The sequence below is a fragment of the Brachyhypopomus gauderio genome, chromosome 2 (genome assembly GCF_052324685.1).
Source record: "Brachyhypopomus gauderio isolate BG-103 chromosome 2, BGAUD_0.2, whole genome shotgun sequence".
Taxonomy (NCBI): domain Eukaryota; kingdom Metazoa; phylum Chordata; class Actinopteri; order Gymnotiformes; family Hypopomidae; genus Brachyhypopomus; species Brachyhypopomus gauderio.
In genome coordinates, this window is record NC_135212.1 from 35,678,887 (window position 1) to 35,691,497 (window position 12,611).

Sequence of the window (12,611 nt, forward strand, 5' to 3'; positions counted from 1 at the left end):
GAGTAACCAATGATCTATAATACAGATGTGGATGAGCCCTTGGATTAGGGTTAGGGTTAGGATTTGGAATCCATCTGTGTTGTTCATCACTTTCTTCTTGACTTCAGAATATCTTGTTTGACATAATGTCACAGTGCTGCAAGATTTCTGTTTATATGCGATAGTTGGGGAGACCATAAAAAGCATTTGAAGTCATCCTCTTCTATTTATTAAAAACCCTTTAATACAATTCACCAGGGGCTTGGGGGCATATTACAACCTTGACAGATATGAAAATGACAGGGGCTGAATAATATCCTGTAAATATATGTAAAATGTCTATAATTGTTTGGACCATGATGCAACAATGTGTACTGACCACTGATTAATCTTTAAGTTGTTTTAAATCTAGGTTTCAATCTAGAGTTCATACAGTTCATAGAAAATATAGTGAGCAGTATGAACCCTGCAATGTCAGGAATCAGTCATGCTGTCATTGTATTGCTCATCTTTCACTCTTGACAACACTGTAATTCTGAGTGCTTATTCAGGTTATTTTATTCAGTGCTTATTTTTACTTGTGGGACCCCATTCAATATTCAAAATCATATGTCCACTGTTCTGCTTGGAAATTTTTTTATAGAGATTTAGATGCCATTTGTCCCATCACATGTTTCTTTGTGTTTAATTCAGGCTTTAACAGAATTATATAACATTTAGGAATAAAATGTAAAATAGTAACCCAAAGCTCGAGGCTAGAATAGCAAATATTTCCACAGCTACAGTGAATATTTCAGGAGAGATAACATAAGCTGGAATAAAGGTGATCCAAACTGCACAGAATATGAGCATGCTGAATGTGATGAATTTGGCTTCATTAAAGTTATCAGGCAGCTCCCGGGCTAAAAAAGCCAAAACAAAACACAAGAGAGCCAGAAGTCCAATATAACCCAGAACAGCCCAGAAACCTACAGCAGAACCTAAACCACATTCTAAGATTATCTTTTCTTTATAGTAGTTCATGTTCTTATAGGGCAGGGGTCGGGAACCTTTTTGACCGAGAGAGCCATGAACGCCACATATTTAAAAATGTAATTCCATGAGAGCCCTACAATATCAGGGTTGCCAACTTGCGAACGTAAGTTGTTGACGGGGGGGACGTATCGTGTATCGCGATCGATCGATCGCCAGTGGGTGGCGCCAGAGCGAACTGGTAACTTATTGAATCATAGATATGGATCAGAGGTAAATCAACTAGATTTTGTTTCGGTGTGAGAAATCGGATGTGTGGCGTGTGAGCGTGTGAAGACGGTCAAATGCGTGTGTTGCACGCTCAATGCAACCCTGCAATATGTAAAAAAAAAATAAAAGACCAACCCTTTTAAAGTATAATAGGTCTCGGAATTCTTTTTTTTATAACGTTGTTAAGCTGTTAACAACGACTAATGCGACTAATTGTTTTTCTGATGGTTGGTAGTCTGGTTGATACGTGGTGAGGTTAAGCTTCATGCAGGCGTTGAGACTTCCATCCGTTAAACGTGATCGTAGGTTGGTCTTAATGTTTTTTAGATGTGAAAACGACTGCTCACATGCATACGTAGAGCCAGACATTGTCAGTACAGCAACACTCACACGCTGCAGTGTGTGTATGATGGGAAGCGCGTTCCAGGTTTGGACAATCAGCTGGTCCGCGATCCAGAAAAATCTCTGACAGAGACACCGGGGATGTAACCAGGGGCGGACTGGCATACATTGCTACCAGGGATTTCCCCGGTGGGCCGATGGGTTAGTGGGCCGGTGGGCTGCCGGGCCGCTGGTGGTTTAACTCAGCCCGTGGAGGAGCCACTGCCGCGCACTGCGGCCCCGGTCCATAGTCACGCTGCTGTTTAACGGTGTCTATTACCTCTCCCGCTCCAGTCAGGCAAACCTGCGCGGCCGCGGACTGAGCCTGTAAACACATGAACGAGTTGGATCGGGCCGCAGACTGGGCCAGCTGATGCAGGCTGACGGTATGCAGCGGAGATCAGAAAAAAAACCAACTTGTCCCAGAAAATCCGGGCTGGACTACGAAAACATACAGCAGTTTAAATTGTAGATAACATGTTATTTTAAATGTACTGCTGTCGCCTCTGCAACGTCTAAGGCATCATGTATAAGTTAACACGGACGCAAGTGGCGGTCTTAAAGGTTCCAGAGCATTGTGCACTGTTTTTTTTTTTAAAGCTATTGAAATTCTTAGATTAAAACTAACGACCACAAATAGGTAAGAGGAAGAAATACCCACGTTAGAGTTGTAGGTTGTTCTTTAGGATGCACTTTGCGTAAAACAACTTGTTTGGTGGTCTTATGATGGACTATTTAAAAGCCACTATGTGGCTTTGTAATCATATTATTGCTGGAATTAATATTGTCCATATTGACAATAAAGGCCGTCATATACAGGGGAGCAGATGGAACTTCTGAAGTGGGGGGACCAAGCTGTACAATATATATATATAATATAAATCTTATAATAATAAGATATTGTAGCGTCAGACCAATGGGGGGGTACCGGAGAGTGACGCCAGTACCCATGAGCCTCTTCGGCTCCAACGGTGTTATGTGTTCATGTATGTTTATGCCTATGTAATGTTATTAGTAATTAGTGTTTATGGACATTGTTAGTCGAGTCATCCTGGTTGTCATTATGTATTTGTGTCTCTCCTAAGTTTACCCTCCGTCAGTGTGTGATACCAGTACACCTGTGATTTACCTTGTGTTCCACGTACAAGTCTAAGCTCAATTAAAGCTCCTGTTAGCGCGCCTGCGTGCGGCAAACTAACCTCATATAGGAAATAAAAGCCTGTCTTTCCTTGAGAATGGACTTGCCTGCGGCCTCTCTCTTCCACACCACGCCACAACTGGTGTCAGAAGTGGCTCTCCGCGATGAGATATTACAACTATCCGGAGAGCTCGAACGGCTACAAACTGGAGCGAGAGAGAAGCGACGAGGCAACAGGAACACGGCGAAGCAGCGCCTAGACGGGCCGAGCGATACCGACCAGCCAGCCCCTGGACGTAGGAGAACACCTGCCAGAGGGTGCTACGGAACGTGGGAACTGCCCGCCGCGCGCACGATGGTGCCTGAAGCGACGGTGACCGCTGCAACCATCCCAACGCGCCGGCTGAGCCTGCCCGGCTATGATGGCGAAGCGGATTGGGCAGCGTTTGAGGCCCAGCTCGACGCCGTCGCCAGCTACGAAAACTGGTCCGAGGCCGAGACGGCGGTTCAGCTATGCTTGGCGCTCCGGGGACCGGCACTCAGGGTTCTGGTCGGGCTGCCCGCGGAAGCCAGACACGCGCTAGCGCCGCTCAAGGCAGCGCTCCGGACCAGGTTTGGGCAGCAGCCAGATGAGTCGACGGCAAAACAGATTTTGGCCGGACGCCGCCGTGGCCGAGGTGAGAGGCTCGGGGTTTTGGCGTCGGAGATCGCACTGCTGGTCCGCCTGGCCTACCCACTGTTTCCGCGTGAGGCACAGCTGCAGTTGGCATTGGACTTCTTTATCGGCGCAATCGAACCAGCCGAGCTGAGGAGGCACGTCCGTCTGGCTAACCCGACATCCCTTGACGCTGCGGTGGAAGAGGCATCTAGAGCCGAGCACATCCTGTCTAGTGACGGCAGGGACGGATTACCGCGGCGGCCCCGCGTGCACGACCGACGAGCGACCGGCCAACTAACATGCTGGCAATGCGGGGAGCAGGGACACAAGTCCACACATTGCAAAGCAGCGGGAAACGAGCAAGGAGTCGCCCGATGAGGGGCGCGGCGACTCCGGTCCCTTATGGATTACCCTCAAACTTTGTCTCGAGAATTGCCGGACAACGCGACTTGCACATCACATGTAAGTTTGGCGATGCCCTTATTCCCGCTCTAATAGACACGGGGTCCTCGGTGTCACTGATTAGACCTGAACTGCTAGCTAATTGCCCGGGGGGGCTTTCTGCTATGACGCGTAAGCAAGGGGGGCTAACTACAGTGACTGGCGAACAGTTTGAGTTGCTGGGTCGCACTGACACCGTATTCGACTTTGGGCAGGGGCCTTGGACGCACGAGTTTTGGGTTGGGGACGTGCTAGACCCGTGTATCCTCGGTGACGACTTTCTGAAGAAAACTAAGGCTGTCATAGACTATGGACATGGGGTATTGTCGTTGAACGGCCACCGGATCAACTTTTGCGGTGGGGGCGACGCGGCCTCACGTTCGTGCGTAGTTTCTCCGGGCCCTACGAGTTATGTCTTGTCAGTTCAACCACCGGGAGACCCGATCCATGAGTTGTGGCTCAGAAGTAGCACGGGTTTATCTACATCACAAGGCGAGCTACTCCGTGAGCTCCTAGATCGCTACAGGGGGCTGTTCGCTGTGAGCGAGCGTGACTGTTCAAGAACAGGGCTCGCAAGCCACTCGATTGATACGGGCGACGCCCAGCCTGTCCGCCTGAGACCCCACCGCCTCCCGTTAGCCAAACGTATGGCGGCCGAGTCCCAAATTCGCGAAATGGCAGCGGCCGGTGTCATTGAACCATCGAATAGCTCGAGGTCCGCGCCCGTAGTTCTCGCTAAGAAGAAGGACGGTTCGTGGCGTTTTTGCGTTGACTACCGACGTTTGAATGCGGTCACTAAGCTCGACTCGTACCCGATGCCACGGGTGGACGACACTCTCGAGCGGTTAGCGGGCTCGGATTGGTTCAGCTCGTTGGACCTGCGGAGCGGGTACTGGCAGGTCCCCTTGGACGATGCAGCGAAGGAGAAAACCGCTTTCTCGATCGGCACCGGTCTCTGGCATTTCACGGTTCTCCCCTTCGGGCTCTGTAACGCGCCGGCCACTTTTGAGCGCCTGATGGAGCGAGTGTTGTCCGGCGTTCCGAGTAGTAAATGTGTTGTGTACCTGGATGACGTTTTGATCCATGCTGCGGGTTTTGAGTCTGCGCTGGCTAACCTGGAGTTAGTTTTAAGCCTCGTGGAGGGGGCGAAATTGTCCCTTAATCCGGCTAAGTGCAATCTCCTTCAACGCCGCGTTAATTTCCTCGGGCATGTTGTGAGCGGGGAGGGCATAGCTACTGACCCCAGCAAGACGGCTGCTGTTCGGGAATGGCCCACACCTCGCTCGGTGCGACAAGTTCGCAGCTTCCTCGGGCTCGCATCTTACTACCGCCGTTTCGTGAAGGGCTTCGCGGATATCGCTGCCCCCCTTCACCGCCTGATGAGTGGTGGCGGTGCGAGGTTTAAATGGTCCGACGACGCTGAGCATGCCTTCCGTACCCTGCAGCAGAGATTGTGTAGTGCACCTGTCCTGGCCTACCCCTCCTCCTCCGAGCGGTTTATTGTTGACACTGACGCGAGCGACCACGGGTTAGGAGCCGTTCTGTCACAATCCCAAGGGGGCTCTGAGCGAGTGATAGCGTACTTCAGCCGCCGCCTGGACAAACCCGAGAGGAACTATTGCGTTACGCGTCGCGAGCTACTGGCCGTGGTAGAAGGATTGCGGCATTTTCGGCCGTACATCTATGGTGTGCCGTTCTTGTTGAGAACAGACCATGCGTCGCTGCAATGGCTGCTGAACTTCAAAGAGCCAGAGGGCCAGCTAGCGAGATGGTTGGCAAGGCTACAGGAGTTTATCTTTGTGGTCGAGCACAGGCCGGGCCGAAATCATGGAAATGCCGACGCGCTGTCGCGACGACCGTGCGCCTCTCTTGAGTGCAAACATTGCCAACGCGCCGAAGAAAAGGCTGAGATTGTCGGTGTGTGCGCAGCAGTCAGTCGGGCTGCTCCCACCCCCCCTGTGATGTCCTGCGTGCCTGCTGCAGAGCTAGCCGATGCTCAGAGTGCGGATCCAGAGCTTGCGTGGGCGATAGGCGCCTTAGAATCGGCCGCCGTGCCAGACTGGGACGATGCGTTGCGACGGGGGCCCGTGGCCAAAGCTTTGAAGTCCAGCTGGGACAGCTTAAAGGTCGTGGGGAACGTCCTGTACCGGACCTGGGAGGACCCAAGCACCGGAGGCCGTCTGACTCAGACTGTGGTGCCGCGGGGCCTGCGTAACACGGTGCTGCAGGCGGTACACGGCCTACCTGGCTCCGGCCACTTCGGCATCACGAAGACGTTAAGCAGGTTACGACAGAAATTCTGGTGGACTGGTTGCAGAACAGATGTTGAACTGTATGTCCACTGCTGCGATTTGTGTGCTGCCAAAAAGGGACCGGCAAGGACTCCGCGTGCCCCTCTCCATCCCATGCAATCCGGTTGCCCTATGGAGAGGGTGGCGGTGGACGTGCTGGGTCCACTCCCAGTGACTGAGTCGGGTAACCGCTATGTGCTCGTAGCCATGGACTACTTCACTAAATGGCCAGAGGCATACGCGGTGCCCGACCAGAGTGCGATTACAACGGCAGAGACTCTGGTGGGGGAGTTCTTTTGCCGTTTCGGTGTTCCGGAGGTGTTACATAGTGACCAGGGCCGGAACTTCGAGTCTGAGGTCATGAGCGAGGTCTGCCGCTTGCTGGGGGTACACAGGACGAGAACAACACCCCTTCACCCACAGTGTGATGGTCTGGTCGAGCGATTCAACCGGACCCTAGCCACCCAACTGGCTATGGCTACCCGGGAGAATCAGCGAGACTGGGACAAACAGTTACCTCTGGTCCTGCTGGCATGCCGCTCTGCCATGCAGGAAACTACTGGCTTCACCCCTGCTATGCTTATGTTCGGCCGGGAACTGCGGTCTCCAGTGGACCTGGCATTTGGGGCACCCCCGACGAATGACGATGAGGTTGATCCGGGTCCTGTGTTTGTCTCTAGGTTGCGGGCGAGGCTGCACAACGCCCACAAGCTCGCCAGGGGTAACCAGACAGAGGCCGGACTACGTCAGAAGCGCGCGTACGACATGCGCTGCTACGGTGAACCCCTGCCCACAAACTCAGAAGTGTAGTTATATAACCCCCGCCGGAAGAGAGGACTATGCCCCAAGCTGCAGTCTGCTTGGGTGGGGCCGTGCACAGTACTCTCACGGGTAAGCGACGTCGTTTATAGATTGCGCTGGGGCCGGCGGCGCCTCGTAGTCCACCGCGACCGCCTTGCCCTTTACCGCCCAAAGGTGCAGGACACTGGACGTTGCCCAGATTCCTCCCCTCCGGTTTCCCCTGTGCTTACTCCTGCTATGTCCCCTGGAGCCGGTCCGGCCAGACCGCAACGCATGCGGAGGCTACCGCAGCGCCTGCAGGACTGTGTCACGTGAACTGTTATTCTCTCTGTGGGTTGACTTGTTTATGTACTGTTTAACTGTTGACACCTTGTTAACACTATTGTGTTTGATGTTGCTGTGTTTAATGATGCAGGCCAGCTTATTTGTTACTTGTCCAGGCCTTGGTTATGCGGTTATGTACGTGGTATCATTCATTTTGTCCTGAGTGTCCTGTACTGGGTTTGCACCTTGAAAAGAAAAAAAAAAAAAAAAAAAAATGTTCTCTTTTGTGATTGTTGTACCCTTCTGCAATGTTCATGCCATTCTGTGCTGCTCTGTCCACCTCTCACGATGCGACGCTTGTGCCATGTCCCATTTTCACTGTACTGTTGCCGGATTACACTACTGTGTTAACCATGTGACGGTCGCCGGGACGGCTGACCTCTGGGAGGGGGGCTGTGTAGCGTCAGACCAATGGGGGGGTACCGGAGAGTGACGCCAGTACCCATGAGCCTCTTCGGCTCCAACGGTGTTATGTGTTCATGTATGTTTATGCCTATGTAATGTTATTAGTAATTAGTGTTTATGGACATTGTTAGTCGAGTCATCCTGGTTGTCATTATGTATTTGTGTCTCTCCTAAGTTTACCCTCCGTCAGTGTGTGATACCAGTACACCTGTGATTTACCTTGTGTTCCACGTACAAGTCTAAGCTCAATTAAAGCTCCTGTTAGCGCGCCTGCGTGCGGCAAACTAACCTCATATAGGAAATAAAAGCCTGTCTTTCCTTGAGAATGGACTTGCCTGCGGCCTCTCTCTTCCACACCACGCCACAATATAAATAATAATATAAATCTGGAGGGGATATGTTCCCCCCCGTCCCCAGTGCCATCTGCACCCCTGGTCATATACACTACGTGCCATGTATAGATTCATATACAGTATATACACACACACACACACACACACACACACACATTATATATATATATATATATATATATATATATATATATATATATATATATATATATATATATATATATATATATATATATAGTGGGCCAGTCTGTCAGGAACTCCCGGGCCACTTTTTCTCCCCAGTCCGCCCCTGGATGTAACTCAGGTCAGCGCTGTCCACTGCACACTCGTGGGTGATGAATTTAAAAAGACAAGTATGCACATGAAAATCTCCAACGCGCGCTTTAAATGACTGCAGAAGTGATTGCCACCCGCAAACGTGAGCGGCAAGAAATTAATGGATTGAAATACGTTTATATTTTAGCATTATTAGTTTTAGTAAAAAATTGTCTCTGAGCCATATGCAGCCATCAAAAGAGCCACATCTGGCTCGCGAGCCATAGGTTCCCGACCCCTGTTATAGGGGAAAGGAGGGGAAATTGTTAACCAAAGCACACAAATGATGACCTGTATGAGAGTAAAAGCAAGAACACTGAGTCTCTGCTGTGGAGGCCCAAACCATTTCATGACATTGCTGCCTGGAAGTGTAGCCTTGAAGGCCATTAACACCACTATTGTTTTCCCCAGAACACAGGAGACGCAGAGAACGAAGGTGATCCCAAACACTGTGTGGCGCAGCATACAGGACCACTCAGAGGGCCGACCAGTGAAAATAAGTGAACAGAAGAAACACAGCGTCAGAGAGAAGAGCAGCAGGAAGCTCAGCTCTGAGTTGTTGGCTCTGACGATGGGGGTGTCTTTGTTTGTTAGAAATATAATGGCTACTAATATAGTTAATATAGATCCTGCTCCAAATAGAGAAAAAAAACACAAGTACTATTCCCATAACCTCTGATAGAAATTCTATGAACTTTAACATACATTTATCTCTGTCAGCATTAGACCAGTATTCTCCTGGACACTGCTCGCAGTTATTTGAATCTGCAAAACAGTTAATATCGTTATATGATTAGGAATGAATATGACTATGGTCTTATGTTATTTATTGAAGCCATTCTTCAGAAACTGTATCTTGAAAAGCAAGAGCCAAATGCAAAATGTACAACTAACTAATTTTCTTTGGAACTTCATAAGCCTAAAATTACCTGTTATATTACTGATCTCTCCCTCTGCACATGGTATACAGTCATAGCAGCAGACAGGCCTTCCCTTCTGTACAGCCTTCCTGGTGCCTGGAGGACAGCTCTTACTGCACACAGACCTTGGCTTCTAGTGTGAGCAATGTTATGACTGTAGTCAGTACTATTCATGTCAAATGAGTAAATAACAACAGAACAAATCCTCTTCAATAATTTCCGTATGTATATATTATTTCAGAATTATTACTGCGTGTAAAATATAATTTGCCAACAGTATCTGTACTTCAGCTTTTCCTCCGCCCCACACTATGTTGTTGGTAGTTATGACAATCTGCTGTCCTGGAGGCATTGAGGCATCGTAGTAGCCCACTTGTTTAAATTGCACTTCTCCATTGTCCCTCTGCTGCCAATTCACCACATCGTACTTCGCAGCTGTTGCTCCAGTGTTGTCAAACCACACCTGCTCTCCTGATTTAGTGGTAAAATTGACCTTTTTCAGGGCCTCACCAACCTTAGGAGGTAAAGATAACAGTGGTATCTATATGACCACAGAGTCATTATTTATTTATTTATTTATTTGTCTGTGTGGGTGTGTTACCTGCCATGGTTGTATTATTTGGTCCTTCTTACAGCCCTGGCTGTCTGTGCATCTGAACAGGCTGTGTAGAGAATGAGCTACAGCATAAATACCACTGTAGATACCATTAGCGTGTCGGAGTTCTGGGATGTCTTCGTTGTAGTTTTGAAATGGAAGAAGGTCCTTATATCTACTGCAGGTGTTTTCCACTTGAGAAATGTTTACCTCTGTCAGTACGCATGGTATAGCTGTTTCCCAGAATTCTTTAAGAACGTAGTCAGCAAAACCATCGATGTTGGCCTTTCCCACATTCAATCCTAGACTTCCACCCAGCACATCATAACTTGTTGGAGTTATTAGATTAACAGCAGTAATCCATACCTCAACTCCGATAAATTGTAAACCTTTGACATTTTTTACATATGGTTATAGTTTTTACAGTATTTACAGTGTGGTTTATAGTATTTACAATACTGTGATTACCAAATTCCCAGTTTTTTTAGTATCAAAGAGAATCATAGACACAGTACGAACATGTCTAGTTTCACAGCTAAGTTGTTTAAAGTCATCAAGATTATGGTAAGACTGCTCAGTGTCCTCACTGAGTCAGTAGTTGGGATAGTTGATGGATTACAGGTGATTACAGGTGCAAATGGCAGTGCCCTGTTAACTGCTCCAAGTGTTTTGTGTAAATGTGTCAGCTCATCACACTAGCTGAGTCTTACCATTGGGATCTTGAAAGGCCCTGTAGTCCTGGCGAGTACTATACTAGGAGTAGACTCAGACTCCCCTATAATGGCCTGGACTGCTGCTTTTCCAGAGCAAGATCCATCTGCTCTTAGGTCCTGACCATTCATCAGAGCCATCGCTGCCCTCATAGATAAGAATCTTGAGCCACAGTTGTCAAAAATTCTATAGCATATTAGAGATTCAGGTTTTTCAGTGAACGAAATAGTGGATGGTGATGGTGGAATAACAGCGCTGTGTATTGAAAAAGCTCCACCAACAATCACATCTCCATCCTTGGAAAGCAGAGCATACTCTGGAGTTTCTAGAATTTGGCAAATGAGCTTTTCTCCCTTTGCTATAAGAACAATGGAAACCAAGAGCACATGAAACAGCATCCTGAGATCTCTCTGCTGCTGGTGCTACACGGACCTCCTGCCACTGTACTGCTGATTCTTTATGTAGACATGCAGAGACCTATTCCAGACATCACTGTTCACACGTAGCGAATCAGAGATGGCCTTCACGAACTTCATGACCTCATTAAGGGACAGGATGCTAGCTGTGTAGCGCTACACAGACCTCCAGCCACTGTACTGCTGATTCTTTATGTAGACATGCTTTATGTAGACTTGTTCTAGACATCACTGTTTACACTAAGCAAATCAGAGATGATGGACTTCATGATCTCATTAAGGGACAGGATGCTTGCTTGGTCCTGTTTTATTCAGTAAAGGATGACCCTGCATGATGGTCTGGTGGGCATTACCAGCAATCAGGAAGGCAGTGCAGGAGCGTAGGCCAGTGAGAAGGCCAATCTGAGGCTGTCCAGCTAGTTAGACAGCAGACCCTCTGTGATAAAATATACTGACATCATTTTACTTCATTTAAAATGGAATTCCATACTGATCGGTCTAAACTGATTCTTTGAGGAATAGTGCATTAGGCACTATTGAAAGGGGAAAGTGTAACCTAACCACCGCATGTAGATATTGTGACAATCCCTTCTCATTTCATGGGGTTCTGTTAGACTTTTAATAAGGTCCGATTAGTGTGATCCCTTAATGGTTTGACCACTGAAAATATTTTCACTTTTCATGTTCTTCTTAGACTACACTTGTCTGAACGGGAGATACATTATATTGCCAAAAGTATGATCACCGTCCTTGACTCACATATGAGTTTAAGTGACATCCCATTCCTAATACATAGGGTTCAATATGATGTTGGTCCACCCTTTGCAGCTAGAACAGCTTCATCTCTTCTGGGAAGGCTGTCCACAAGGTTTAGGAATGTGTTTATGAGGATTTTTTTGACAATTCTTCCAGAAGTGCATTTGTAAGGTCACATACTGATGTTGGATAATAAGGCCTGGCTCACAGTCTCCGCTCTAATTCATCCCACAGGTGTTCTATCGGGTTGAGGTCAGGACTCACTCCAGAAAATGCACCTCCACTGCTCTACAGTGGCAGCGTGCTTTACTCCACTGCATTCAACGTTTTGCAGTGCACTTGGTGATGTATGGCTTGAATACAGCTGCTTGACTATGAAAACTTATTCCATGAAACTGTCTGTGCACTGTTCATGAGTTAATCTGAAAGCCACATGGATGTATGTAGTGATTGACTCTGCAAAAAGTTGGTGACCTCTTCACACTATTTGCTTCAGCATCTGCTGACTGTCAGTTTACGTGGCCTACCACTTTGTGGCTGAGTTGCTGTCGTTCCCAAACGCTCGTTTAGGAGCGAGGAAATTTCACGACTGGATTTGTTGCACAGGTGCCATCTTATCACAGTTCCATGATAGAATTCACTGAGCTCCTGAGAGCAACCCATTCTTTCATGGCATGCCTAGGTGTTTAATTTTATACACATGTGGCCTGGTCACCCTAACACTGACAAAATTGTGAATTTATCCTTTGTTGACTTCTTGTTCGAGGCATATAGCAGAGCATATAGCAGAGGTCTAATGTAGCTGACAGGACAGGTGCATTCTGACTGATATAGACTGAGGTTACACTGGGGTCACTATCAAGAAGTCCCAGATCAGTGCAAGGG

The 12,611-nt window shown here is 48.3% G+C and overlaps 1 pseudogene; it reads right to left on the bottom strand.

The window, feature by feature from the left end:
• Positions 1–616: 616 nt before the first annotated feature.
• On the bottom strand, positions 617–10,694 carry LOC143508963 (extracellular calcium-sensing receptor-like; annotated as a pseudogene).
• Between the last annotated feature and the right edge of the window lie 1,917 nt (positions 10,695–12,611).